Source organism: Aulostomus chinensis, chromosome 11, assembly GCF_037954235.1.
Source record: "Aulostomus chinensis isolate RoL2024-O1b breed Wild chromosome 11, RoL_Achi_v1.0, whole genome shotgun sequence".
NCBI lineage: Eukaryota > Metazoa > Chordata > Actinopteri > Syngnathiformes > Aulostomidae > Aulostomus > Aulostomus chinensis.
In genome coordinates, this window is record NC_141330.1 from 7796526 (window position 1) to 7811306 (window position 14781).

Sequence of the window (14781 nt, forward strand, 5' to 3'; positions counted from 1 at the left end):
AACTCTCTTGATAATTCTGCTTTGAATCAACTCATTAAAACCACAATGTCAGGTTCCAGAGAGTAGACTCAGGTATTTACTGGCTCTGGTGCCACTCGCCACCAAAGTAAACACGAAACCCGGGTCAGTGCGATATGTCATGCAACGTTTCACGCGTTTGCTCGTCATTTCCCCAAGTATTGGGCGGCAGAGGAGCAACTCTGTTTCCAGGCTGAGGAAGTTATGCCCGGTCAACACCTTTATTCAGAAGGACTTAACTCTGGCAAGACGGCAAGGTTCTGCTTTTAGATTCAGTTTTTCTAGAGCCTTGGTGATTTCCGATGTAACAAAGCAGGAAATAAAACAGAAAGGTACCTCATTTACATTCAATGGCAAGGGGGTCAATCTGATTGTGTTTAGTGAGGTTTAAAATACCTGCATGCACAGAAGAATGGGTAAGAGGTAGTTTTCCATGATATTCTTGCCATCCTCTCCTCTCTTGGCAGGGGCCTTTCTTGCTTTATACAGGATGAATTTCATGTACACAGAGATGTATTTTGTATAAGTGTTGTATTCATTTGAATCGTTCTGTTCCTTTCAATGTCAGCAGAAAAAGAGACATCACACTGCTGCAAAGAATGAAAGGTTCCACTCAGCTGAGAAAGTTGAGACCAAGAGGAGATGTTTCAGGCACCAGATAACCACTGAAAATAGGTCCCCACCACAGCTGAGAATTCCCTTTCCCTTATCTTGATTCTACAATGCGATAAGTAGTATTAGTGCCTGCAGGTGTTCACACACACCCCAATGATGACTTAATACACGCTATACAAACATGGCTGGAGTTCTCCCTAGTTTCATGTATCCAATCTTGGCTCATTACCAAGCAATGTCAGTCATATAGTCAGAACCACAAGCCCGCTGCCTGTATTTCCAGGCAAGTCCGTTCTTCAAGGCTCTCTAGCCTGAGGGATCATTGTCGACACAAACACTAATCATGTCCCCTTCACTGCACTTCCTGCCTTACAGCCACTGATGATGTTTCCAGTTACCTCCAGGAATGCACATACAGCGCAGGCGAGCGGGGGATACACAGACGAAACGGACAACAAACAGCCAGCTCAACCTGTCAAACAAGTAGTTATTATGAAAAGAGGGAGTGGGAGAGAGTGGGAGAACAAAGTGACGAGGAGAAGAGTGACCTATTAATCATTCATTATCTCCCAGTACTGTTAATGAGGTGACGACTCTTAAATAATTAGCAATGTGACTGAAGCATATTTCCATAGCAGTAGCCTGAGGACGTGGAGGGCATTGGGGACGAGTGGGAAAGGGAAGATGGGATGCACTAGGCACAGAAAAGAACAGCCCCCACACCAGTTTTAGCAAACAATAAGTATCCTGATGGAGGGCTCTGGGAAACATGGGCAGAGAGAGATAGACCAAAGAGAGAATCACACTCTGAGCAACTCTGAGACAAGAAAGAGCAATGGATGAAATAACACATTGAAATAGTTTTGTCTATATGTAGTGGGCGTTGAAGTTGTTCTTCCAGCAGCCTTTATTATCAGTCTGTCTCATTTCAAGAGGGGCAAGCCAAGGCCTTTAGGCCTAACACACAAGTCAACGGGGAACCACAGCCAGCTAGCACCACAGCCTGCCATGGGCCTATTCATCTTGCACAAAACACACAAAAGAGTAGACCATGAGCCACATTCTTGACATCCAACCTCATCACCCCCACTACCCTCCCACCCATGGCCCTCACTACCGCCCCTCCCCCAGTGCCTCACACCAGCCGGGGCAGACAGGAGCTGCTATGCTACACCACCTAACTGACTGGCTGGCTGGTTGGAGTTGTTTGGTGGAGGAAGGGATGCATGAAGGGAAGGGAGGGTGTAGGAGAGAGGGGGTAGGGATGTTTTCTCTTCTTTCAGCTAATTGACTCACAGATGTCAGGAGGAGTCGGGTTTGTGGTGGAGCTGAGGCACCCGGTGACACTTTTCCCCTCCTCAAACAAACATAACACCTATGCTCATGCGCATAAGGATAGGGCAGCGGCATAAGGTGGTGCGCACACCCACGCACATGGACATGTGGCCTTACTGTCTGTTCATCACACATCTTTTCCATTAACAGATACAGTATGTCTATGTGTCAGATTAAGGGAATGAAGACAAGCTTTTTATATTACTCCAACATCTTGGCATGACAGATATGTTAGCTTTGTGGAATCTCAATTGTTGTGGTCATAACTTCATTTTCTGGTTACCATCTGGGCAACTTCTTTGGCTGTCAAGCTAAAGCCGCTCTAATCTTCTGATACAAAGGCACAATAACACTTCAGGCAGCTAAAACACTGCTCAACCTATGATATGACCTACTTCCAAGCCAGGGTTTCATGTCATGCCATGTTCGCACATTGCAGTTTCATCCACTACATGTATGCATTGCAGAATTCAAATGTCGTCTTCTCTGAGCTCTCAAACCACTGACAGCTGTGCATGTGTGTGCGTCTGTCATCATGCACACATGTTTGTGTGTTCCTACCGGGCTACTAAACAGCTGAGCCCAAATTGAAAGTCAGCGCTGTCAGTCCCTATATTTACAAAATGACTCACTCACAGCAGAAATCAGTTTGGATACACGCAGTTAGTATTCAAGCAGTTGGTTACAACATCTTTGCGGCAACATCATTGAGAGGGAAAGTGTGTGTGAATATGGAAAATATTGCAGGTGGTAAACTGCGTCAATGGTAAACATAGCTGGCTAACTTTGGTCTCTGGGGGGGGGTGACAAAAGTGCAGCCAAGGCACTATGTATCTTTGAACGAGAAGTCAATAACACTTACAGGGATCTGTTCATTTTCAGAGATATTCATACTCCAGAGGGACATTCAGGCAAGCAATCATGCCTCTCCATAAAGAAAACACAAATCATGCATTATTGAGTTTCCCCAAAAGATGGTTGCAGGGTCATGTTCCCTTGTGGCCTTTTCCAGTGGTCTTCGCGTCATGCGATAATGGTAGAGCCATATCCTGCTTGTAATTTGGCGCTGACAGTTAGACATCACCAGCAGGAAACAGCTAGTTCTCCTTCCGGACCAGGAGGCCTATCTGTGTTACACCACCATCACTTTGAAATGTTGAGCAATGTCCTGGTGAGGGCGCGCGCGCACACGCACACACGCACACGCACATACACTCAAGCTTCAGCACAGATAACACAGGCACAGGCGATCCGCTGCCCACTAGAGATGAATTTGGTCTGCCTGTCCTCTTCCTGTTTTTCCACTCACCCACACTGTTGTCACTCTGGCCAGGAAGCTGTAGGAGAGATACGCATGACAAAGTCTCTCTTTATTAAATTGGCAAAGATTGTCTGTAGTGCTTCTGTAGTCCCAGTATGTGTGTATCTGTTTGAGAGAAGGAAACAGAGGGAGAAAGAGAAGGAGCAAGCACTAGAGAGATGGGGGTGGGGACCTAAGCCAAGGGCTAAAGGCTTATCCAAGATCCACTCTGGGCTCATCCCTGGATATTGCTGTTTGAAACCATGAATCAAGAACAGAGGATACAGTATAAAAACCAACAGGCCTTTGTCATATATCTAAAACAACTGAAAGATGACATTCTTCACATTACATCAATGTTTATTTGAACTGCAGGTCTATATATTTAGCTAGCCACATACTTGTTGCTGGAAGCGAATGGAGACCAAAGATTAACTGGGAAAATATGCAAATTGTAAGTTTACCAGCGATCCATGGCTGGGGGTTCAAATGGTGTGTGGAAAGCAGAGTCCTGGCCAATGAACACGATTGAATGTACAAGCTGACTTCAAACATGTGCACATGGTAAAGCTCATGTAGAACTATAACTGTTTAGTTTGGTATTTTTTTTCCTTTAAATCTGTTTTGGTTTTTTTTGGAAGTACTAAGCGTGGATAGTTTTGCTGTTGTAAGTCTTCGGTCTCCGTTAGCTTAAGTACGTGGATAGAGTTCTCTGACTTCTGCATTCACCAGGAAGTCGTGAAAGGGAAAATATCTTTATGAATTCAAGATGTTTAACAGTGAGTAATTAATTAATAAATAAATGCTAATTTTTAGGGTGAAGTATTACTCTAAGGCCATGACTACACTGGGCCAAACTGTTATGTGTAACGCGAGGGTAGTGAGGGATGTTACAGTCAGTAGTCGCTGTCATCAATTGGAGCAGTTACACTGATCACACTGCAAGAGAATCTCTTGACCACACAGCAGATTGCCATTTTTCCACAGCTGATCTGGTTGTTTTCCTTGATGCACTGCGACGTGGTCCTCCAGGCATTTATAACACAGGAACTCTACAGAACCGGCTCCGTTTGTGCCGCAGGGTAGACAGAACAAATAAAGCATGCGAGAAAAAAAAACCCTCCACCCCTCTGATATTACAACTCACAAATGGCCCCAGTGTATTTCAGGGAAAACTGTTATTTGTACAGACAAATAAGATTCAGGTATTCCAACGGGGTTAAATGAAGGTCCCCTTAAAAAGTTTCCAACGGGTAGAAAAGTGGCACCAAAGGACAGGAGACCAAATCAATTGCGTACTAGAATGCAAGGAACGTATACCTCCACCAAAAACAAACCCAGGATAAAACCAATACAGTTTTTTGCTAAATTAAACTTATCTGCCCCAAAATTTAAAGTATTCTTCCTTTGGCCCATGATACCCTCCTCTACCAAGTTTAGTTCAAATCAGCCACATAGTTTTGCATAATCCTGCTAACCAGCAGACAAACGGCACCCAAAAACATCACCCCCCTCTGTCACACAGCTCGCAAATGTTCGAGAATTCATTGCCCTTTTGGTGGAAGTAAAAAAAAAACAACAACAACAAAAAAAAAACTAACTATGCAGCAAATGAAAATCAATGAAACTGACACTGAGTATTTTTGTTGTCCCAGTTTGCAGGCTGCTGCCTCTGACTACTGCAGCAGATGACTGTCTTTACTGATTAATCTTGATAAAGAGCAAAGTTACACGCAAATTACACTGAGTTGTAAAAGCAGATGATGTTGTACTGCGTAGTGAATAAGACATTAACAGTCACATTCATCACAATGCTTCTTAACAAAAGAGCTCACAGTGTTTTAGCCACACAAGCCTTACATAAGTCTGTCGGTACAGTCATTCTCAACTTAAAACACTGACGGTTCTTTCAAGTGCTTAAAATCAAGTTATTATGCACTCGGGTGTAGAAGTAGACCAATGAGAATAAAAGGCTGAAGTGTGGTGCAATTTACTGTGGAGTGTAGGAAGCTGCACTAAAAGATGAGTCTACCCATCAAACATGTGCAGTAAAATTTTATAAACCAGCCATTTTTCCTGCATGGCAGTTACAATTTATTGCAACTATTGTTATTGCGTATTGGTGCTGGAACACTGATATAATTAGAGATTGATAGCTGCCCTTGTCTAACAACGTACATCATACTTGAAGGTTTTTTTTTATTTTTATAAACTTGTCAACAAAACAAATTTTCCATCCTGGGTATATTACCTCACAAACTGCATTTATAGAGCAAATGCATTGCATACCAAATTGAAGCTACTCAGCAACAGTTTGATAGCTTATTTTGAAGAGAGAAGAAAAAACCTACATTTTTCAGAGAGGAATTTACCGGATAACGTTTTCAACGGTCCTCACTTGTACATGTTCCAGTCCCATGTTGTTTTCTCCCTTGACTAAACACCATGCAACAGGGTGGAGGTCAAAACAGAGGCAGTAGATAAGAGGGACAGAGAAGAGGAAGGAGAGGAGGGCGTACTCCCTGACCGCAGAGCACAATGTCTTATCTTGTCCTCTGTCCTCCTTGTTGTTATCTTCTGCACATGGAGGTGGAGACTCTACACAGCTGTTAGTAGCTTCCACAAATGAAAATGACACTGCAATCATCATTTATTAAAGAAAATGAAGGGTTGCATCAGTTATTACTTTAAAAGGCATTGACTTAACAAGCAGTCATGTTAAGGAAATGGATCCCATCCACTAATGCCCTGCAACTGACTCTGGAGCAGTTTATCCTTTAGATAGACACAGTAGGATTAGATATAACTGGACACAGCTAAGCTTCATCCATTTTTGGACTTCATTCTCTCTAAGGTTAGCATTGTCAAGACAACTTTGGTCATTTAAGTTAGAACGGGCTCTCGCACTGATAAATTTCAAGTTATGCACAGTGATACATACTGTATGTCTAAATGAAAAAACAAATCGGTAAATCCACATGTATTAGAAATATGCAGTTGATATTGTGTGGAAATTTTTTTTTTTTTTGATAAACGTGGTGAGGAAAAGCAAAAACAAAAGTCTTCAAAATAGCTGATTGTACAACCAAAACATAAATAATTCATTTAGAGAAAACAAGTATCAATAATCAATATTGTAATTTAAACTTGAAAGCAGATTCTTAATCATTTGTAATGATTTGGACTTGGTGTTTGCAACAAGGTTACGCCGTCATATGCATTCAACCCACCCTGAAGCAAGTGTTGAAACTTTAGTGTTGCAGTTGTTACAAAAGCCTACAAGTCATCATATACTGAAAACTCCAAAGTTGACATTTAAAAAAAAAAAAGCCATCTAATCAGCTTTATTTTACTTAAATTTTAACAGACCATGAAAAAAATTACAAAGTCTCTCATTGCTTGGAAAAAAGACACAAACAAACCTCTTGCATCATTGATTGAAATTAAGCAGATTTATTGAATTCAGCAGGTAACACAAATCTTGATAGGTTCCTTTGCTTTTTACTTTTTTCAGCTCCTTCCAGAGCCACATCCTGGGTTTTTTTTTTTCCAGCTTTCATCTGAGAAATGTCAAGGAACATGCTATCATGTAAAAAAGTGACGTCAACACATGGCCCATGTAAGCTCTGTAGAGTCCGTGTCATATGAGATATCATATAACAGCTGCAGACACTCAAGTGTTCAGCTTGAATCAATGACGCTATTATTACAGTAGAAAATGACTGTGGTATGTATATCACATGAAAAAAACCCCACAATAGTCGACAGGTGTAGTCGATCTCCCTCTGTGTTTATTACAATTTCTAGAGCCGGTTCTCGTTTTAAAATATAGAAAAATATACGGATATCATTTTTTGGGTGAGGTTTGGGCAAATTCGCCATTTGGTTAAGAAAGCATTGTTTGTTTGGGTTGAAGTTGTGAAATGTGATGTCAGGCAACTTCGACAGGACTTGAGCAACTGCTGCAAAACCAAGCGTTAGTCTGTTCCAACCACCACTAACGCCCGCCCCTGATTTGAAACCTACCAAAGTAACCGTTACTCGTTGCAAGATGTCATTGAACTGGGGGAATTTGTCTTTGACCATGAAAAAAAGGATCCTAATTGATCAACATAAATACATAAATATTGTTCCTGTGCTGCCCTCATGCCATTCGAACAGATTATGTGCCGCCACTACACCGAAATGTCGCTGTCACTTCACATATTTTCCTGGTTGACAAAAAATATTTATTTTACTAAAACTACAAGGCCTTTCTTTTGATTTATTCATAAAACCGAATATTCTGGGGATCTCATCCAAACTACCAGTGCCGGCTGAGAATATTTTAATTGAAAGGATTTAATGGAAGGAGTTAATGGAAAGGGGAGACGGTAGTGATAGCAGAGACACTATTTGGATGATAAAAAGGTTAAAGCTGCTGCTGTTGTCGAGGGCTGCCGGTGGACCTCACCTACAAATGTACCCTGGCTGTGAGCCTGAGCAACATCTCTGTATTACTCATCTAACAACATCTCATAACAATGCTGTCTCACTCCTCATGCGTCTAGCTATTCCATCCTGCATTCTTGGTGTCTGTGTGAGACGCAGACGGCTTTCAAATAACTCCGGTAGAAAGGCACTCATGTCAATATCACTCATGCACTCAGATTCTGACGTCAATACAGGGAGAAAGTCAGGAAGTGTAGTGAATGGTTCCCACAACCACTGGATTTCGCAGTGGGGGTTTCAAATTCCCATTTACGCTTCTCTCATTTCCAAAAACATGATGACACTGTGACCATAAACACCTCTCCGACCCGTCTGTAGTTAGTTTCTACATACGTGTCACTTAAGGAAAATAAAAACTTTAGTATTGACCATGAAAATGAAATTGAAACAAATATTCAGATTTGATGAGATTGATGCAGATACCAGTTGTCTCTCCATTGTTGTCTCATACACTATAAAAGAAAGAACGTCACCTATAGTTACAGACCTATGAGAGCAAGTGAGGTTTTGCCAAATCAAAACCGGCAGCACAGCACTAACTGTCTCCTGGCAGCTTCATAATTTCCCAGTTTTTCTTCCAGCTGGCTCAGCAAAACATTTTTTGAGGCGGAAGATAAAGTGACTTCACACTTCTATTCGCATTTTGAGAGGTGTGAAGTATATTCAAAAATGGTGACGCAATTTTCTGCCAAGAGGAAGGAAAACAAGTCCAGACCATAAGCAAAGTCCACTTCCTTGTGAAATAGCTGACCAGCTTGTTGTGATGCACCATTTGCCATTTCGAAGTGAAACATCGAAACGAAAAATTCTGACTGAATCTTCCTAGAGGGATTTCCCCGAGATGTGGTGATCACTCGCACCCACCCACACATGCACGCGCACCCACCCACACATGCACGCGCGCACACAAACACACACACACACACACACACAAATACCATTGCCTACTTGATGGACTTTGATGGACTTCTATCCTGTCTGAGACTGGCAGACAAACCCAGCTCCCTCGTTACCAAATGTCAGAGCATGAACGCGGAGTTTGACTGGTGATGTGTCTGACTCATGAGCAAATTCATAGGATGACAAAGACCAGCCAGAATCACTCATAGCTGTCTAGATTTACAGGCTTCCCGTAACTTATTGTCTTGTTCAGACATGAAGATTTATGTGAGCGATAAGGCGACTGTTAGCATTTGACAGAAAACAAAATGTCTGTAAGTGCAAAACACTTTCCCTTTATCTAGTCACTTCAGTTATGACAGATAGGAGTGCCTTTCGCTCTCCGTCACTGCGTACACAGCTTTTATGAAGAGGTTTTGCAGAAATGAGGCATTAGTACCAACAGTTTACAAGACATTCCTCGATTTAACTGAGCTGGATAAAGCAGGGAGATGAGAAGCACCTCACAGCATAGCAGAGGAGTGTATGTCAGCATTGTCGTCTGACTCACGTCTTTGTTCGCCATCATAATACAGACACACCTGGAGCCATCCAGGCATTTCAAAATCTGTGTATCACGTATGGGAAGCTGTGGGAATCTATAACGCTTCAGGAACTAAGTTGTTTGCTTACCATTGATTTTTTTTCTTGTTGTTGTAGAATTTACATCTGTGTAATACAATCCGCTTAATAACAACCAATTATTGTTGCTCCAGCTTTAAATCCCAGAGTCCAAGTCCTCTACACTTGTTTGATTCTAAAGAGACAAATCTATATATTGATAGCTCGCTTGTTCTTTCCTTCGCTGACCTTTACAAGAGTGAAGACATGAGAATTCCTATGATTGAATGGTGTCACAACTACAATGAACCACCATCACTAACATTGTTCTGTGCCTGCTGCTCCTCCTGCTGACAGTTATTACCGTCCCCAGTCTTTAAAGAGTCAAGTCAAATCAATGTGCTGTAAGGCTGAATACACTTCATCCTGCCTGGCATTACATGACCTTTAGATATTTTGATTGCGTTGTACACGATAAAACCACTGGTCCGTGACTGCTGAAGTGTAGGTGGTCATTCAGCACGGATTTTAGAGCTGTGCAGTTAGCGAAGACTAATGAAAACAAAAGCCTACACCACTTATTAATGAAATATTTGTTATGCAATAGAGTGTTGCACATTTTAATAGGAGCTAGTGTTCTTGCTGAAAGTTAATCAGTTTCTAGCTTTACCTTTATATGATTGGTGTCAAGTTTATCATCTGCCTTGAATTAACTGAGCAAACAACTAGATTTCTGAAACAATAAACCTTTATTTTTGCCCAATATGGCTGGATAACACTTACACAGGGTTACTCTGTTGAACAGAGGAGCGAATGCTTGTCATGGTACCATAATTACCCTTAAATGACAGCCTCCATAAATCTTTGACACTCTGTTGTCGTACTTTGTCTAAATTACAACATATGAAGTGGCAAAAACAACCAAGAATGTCCTGAGGTACACATTAGGGGATAAGTAAATGCTGACTGTGGCGCTGACCGGAGAACGAAGGGTTAGTAGCAGACTCACATGGTGAGTTGTGTCAATCAAGCACTGACAATAACAAGTCCCCCCCCCCCCCCCCCCCAGCCTAGAAGCCAAAGCTAAAAATCCAGCAGCAAAACCATCAGGCAGTATCAGTGTACATGTACGCTACTTTCTTTTAGCTCTACATTTGCAACCGTAGAACTTTGTATCCATACATCAGATTATGTTTGAATCATAAACTGCTACTGCTGAGTAACAAAACGTGTGACATGGCTGTTTCCTAGTGTCCTGTGTCCGGCAGAGTGATCCTGAGTGTCAGCGCACTGCTGGAAGGAGGAAGCGCTGACCCACATCTACAGAAGGTAAGACCGCTACGACGGATGACTACCTCGTACAACCCCGCTCACATAAGTGAACAGAACTCTCTCTTTACGCGAGTCTGTGAGCCGAGGTTAACGTCGTTGCTAGCTTCAGGGCTAGAACCTCACACTCGCTAATTCATTGCCATCTCCATGGGTTTGTGTTTTGTTTTTTTTCTTCTTCAAATCCTGAAGCTAACTGGCTGTTGAAGCTGCACTCGCCGCTACTGTTGCACATGTGGCTGTTGTCCAGTGCTCTTGCACCTCCAAGACTTTCAGTACTTTCTGTGCAACTGTTATAACAACCACGTTTTCAGAATTTTGGGCATTTACTTAATACTGGGGCATCAGTTTTCATGCAAACTCAGATATCTGGGGTATTGCTAATATAACACTCTCAGGTTTGTTAATTTGTTTGTATGCATTGCTGGCCTTTAAGAAGAAATTTGCTAAAAGTTTTGGGCTCACGAGTGGTTTACACAAATTTCCATGTCTTGACCACAAGCTCACATGTTCCATTCGGAGAAAGCATACGTGGTGTACATTCAGAAGGGATTTTAATAAAATTCTGAGACTCCTCACGTTGTCCCTAACTGAATCATTTTCCTTATTTGTGAAGTTTCTAAATCGTGTACAGTTTCTAAAGATGTGGAGTTTCACCAAGAAGCCAAAGGTTTGACATCATCAGTGATGTCATGGTTTCAATCAAGTATGGGAGCATTTTCTGGAATATACCATTTGTTTTGCAATGATGCATTTCTCCTCATTACATTGGCGAGCTCATTAAAGGAGGTAGTAAGTCAAGCGCCGAAGGTTTTCTTTTACGTTGTCATCGTGCCCTCAGTTGTTATTTCTTTTTATTTTGTTTGAGTTTCTTGAGAAAATCTCCCACCACCTCCAGGCAAGGCTTCCCCATGTCATCTTTTTTTTTCACCACTTTCTTTACATAATGTGGAGTTTTTACATTGTCCATGATGTAGAATAAACTTCCCATTCTCTGAAATATGACCTCGCATCTGTGTTGCAATACTGAGTAATCTGACGTCTCTGTACTCAACACTTATTACAGAAATTGGAACATTCTCAAATACAACAATGTTTGGAGCTCAGGAAGAGAACGTTTCCTCTCTCTATTGGTGAGATGGTGATTGCCTTATCAATATTTTAGGGCCACGGTAAGTAATTTATGGGATCAGTGACACAATGACTATGTAGCTGAGTGGGTCCTAGCCTCCATAGTCTCTTCAGACTTCAGGGGCTTCAAGTGGGAATACTCATAAATAATGTTAGTGCAGTTTGCTTATGTGTTTGGGGGGAGGTCAGGAGGCTTGAGGCATTGATCAGACTATGAGTGCATCCTGAGACTTGGCATTATCTATACTCGCGCGTGTGTGATTGTGCACACATGGTATATTGTCTTACAGGCCACATCATCCAATCTTTTCCCTTCTCCTTTTCTATCCTTCGAGCCCCTCGCACCAGGCTTATCTTGCCCGTCCGTTCAATCTTGCGAGAAGCAGCGTTCAGCAGAAAGAGACATCTGCTCACTGAGAGAATGCCCTAATTATTCATGACCATTTAACCATTCAGGATTTGGTCTGCGCGACATATGTGGCATTTCTCATAAGTGTGCGTCAGCCACACTTGTTAATGGCAGTTTCATTGCCGTTGTTTTGTGTTTACCTTAAAACGACACAGAATACAATAATTGTCTTCTGCTATGTAAGGAAAATGTTTTTTTTTTTGCTTCTAGCAAACACAACAGGAGAATGAGGACTTTATGTGTTTCTCTGTCTGTTATTGGCTATTTTCTTGGTTGGGTTTTTCTTCGGTTTGGAGGTTTATTCTCAAACCTGTTTGACATCAAGAGCACGTCTTCTCTCTGGCACTCCTTTCTTTCTTTCCTCTCAGGTGTTTTCAGGAAGTGCTCTTACAGGAATTTTAGACACACAGAGTGAGCCCAAACTGCACTTGAAATTAGTGTTTTTTTTTTTTCCTTTTTATCTGACTCGGCTTCTCACTCTCTGCCTGCTTTACTCCTCACCCTCCCTCTCCTCTCATCTGATTGTCTTTACCACAACAAAACATTGTCACCACAGTAGCAGTGGCCACTTAAATCAGCCTGGCCTGCATCATCTGTTCCCAGCTGTTTACCTTTAGCCAAACAAAGGAGTCTGCCTTTTTGTTGTCGCTGGGGTGGAGTGCTGCGTCGACTGAGGGCTGTTATTCAACAGCGCACGCTGCTATCAGCCCCCCTCTCTGAATAGGCCAATTCAAAACAGAGAATCAATGGAAGAGGAGACAAGGAGGGAAGATGTCAATGTGGGGGTTGTTGAACACTTAGACACCATAAGCAATCCTTCTTAGCAAAGGAAACAAGGCAGACTGGCCACAATGGAGGCATATCACAGGAAAACGTGAAAAGCAAATAAATGGTTGCGCATCCCCTCTCTTCCCCGATCAGGTGTATGCAGGAGCTGTCCTCCGGGGAGGAGGGGGGGTTCAGTTTGTGTCTCTAGAGGAGGTTTAGTAAGCGTCGGTAGGAGCTGCAAGGTCTCGTTTGCATCTGCAAATGAGACAGAACCCGGCTGGCCTGTGTCACCTTGGCAACAGGCCATCAGCACCTCCCTCCTGCAATATTATCAGCCATGGTTGTCTGTCTGCTTGTCAGTCTGCACCCTGCCTCCCTCAATCCCTCCACAGTGGGTCTCATCACCACAACGGCAGCAGTAGCAATATCCATCTACCTGACTGGACCCACAGGATTAAGCATCTCCCTAAATCTTTCATTGACACCATCAAATAGAGACAAAAACAGCATTATAAAAGATGAATGCCCGAGGCTCTTGTGGGTGTCCCAGTGAATCTCACTCAGAGCAAAGAATTGGCAGCAGCAACATGCTGTGGTCATAAAATTTACATGGTGCGTCTGTGCCAAGTGATGAGAGGCTGACAGTATGAGTCTGTAAGGGTTTTTTTGTACGTGTGTGTGTTTGTGTGTGTTTTGTTTTGCGTAATGTGCGCTGTTGAGTAACAACAAACCAGTTGCATGATGAAAGTTATGTGATACACAGCAGGTCTGTGACACTGCAACCAAGACTAAGAGATGACTTGTACAGCTCCTGCCTCCATCACAATCATCTACATTGTTTGACTTGAGTTTGTGAGTTGAGTGAGCTGCTGTTTCTGTGTCATGTGTCGCTGACAAAATTGAGCACAAAATGTTTCACTTCCTCTTTGGAGCACTATTTTTAAAAGACACGTCAGATGTTGTCTGTCACAAAACGTCCATGAAAGTTTGTTACGAATCATGCTTTCCACTTCTGTCAGTGATGACATTTGTTTTAAAAAGCTACTTCAAATTAGCTGCACAAATACGTCAAACAAATGTATTTATTTCTTGCTTTCAGTCTATTTGTCTTTCTTTCTTCATTCCTTCCCTCCTTCTGAGCTCCCCCCCCCCCCCTCCCCCGTTGTAATGTGCTACACACATCCTGTTTACTCTTGAGACAACTGGAGGAGAAAAAAGCAGACTATTTGGTTTGGGCTTGGCTCCTCAAAATCCCTCAAGACATACGCCACAATAGTCACTGTTTTTAAAAATCCTGCTAAGTCACCTCGTATAAACTCAGCTTCTGTTAAACCGTTGATGTGAATCGCTGTTACTGCTTAATGATTATGACTATGTAATCTCAGGGATTAGGTTCCTAGTATGTTACATTAAATGTCCCGATTTGAGACAAACTAGGCGTGTTAACAGAATTGCACACAGCGGAGGGGATCCGAACAGTTCATGCTGAAAGCAATTAACTTCAACTGATGCAACTCTGCATGACAGGAATTCAGCACATGCTTATGGCATCACATTCACAGTGAACCAGTGCAGTGTGTACAGAAAATTTGATTGTATGTAAAATGCTGTTCTTGGCATGACTATTGAATCTGCTTCTAGAATGTGAAACTTTGGCTTTTTAATGTTTTCATTTTCCATTTGTGTGTCCTTGTTAGAAATGAGATCACTCCTTTTGTGAGATAACTTGAAAGGAAGTTTCTTTTGAAGCGAAACCAATCTGCAGGTAATGGATTCGTTTTTTAACTTCTATAGAGTTGGAAAGTGTGTGTTGCTTAGAAACTCAAGGTGTAGCGTACTGGTTTTACCTTTTAACATATATGTGGTCATGACATTTAAATGGTAA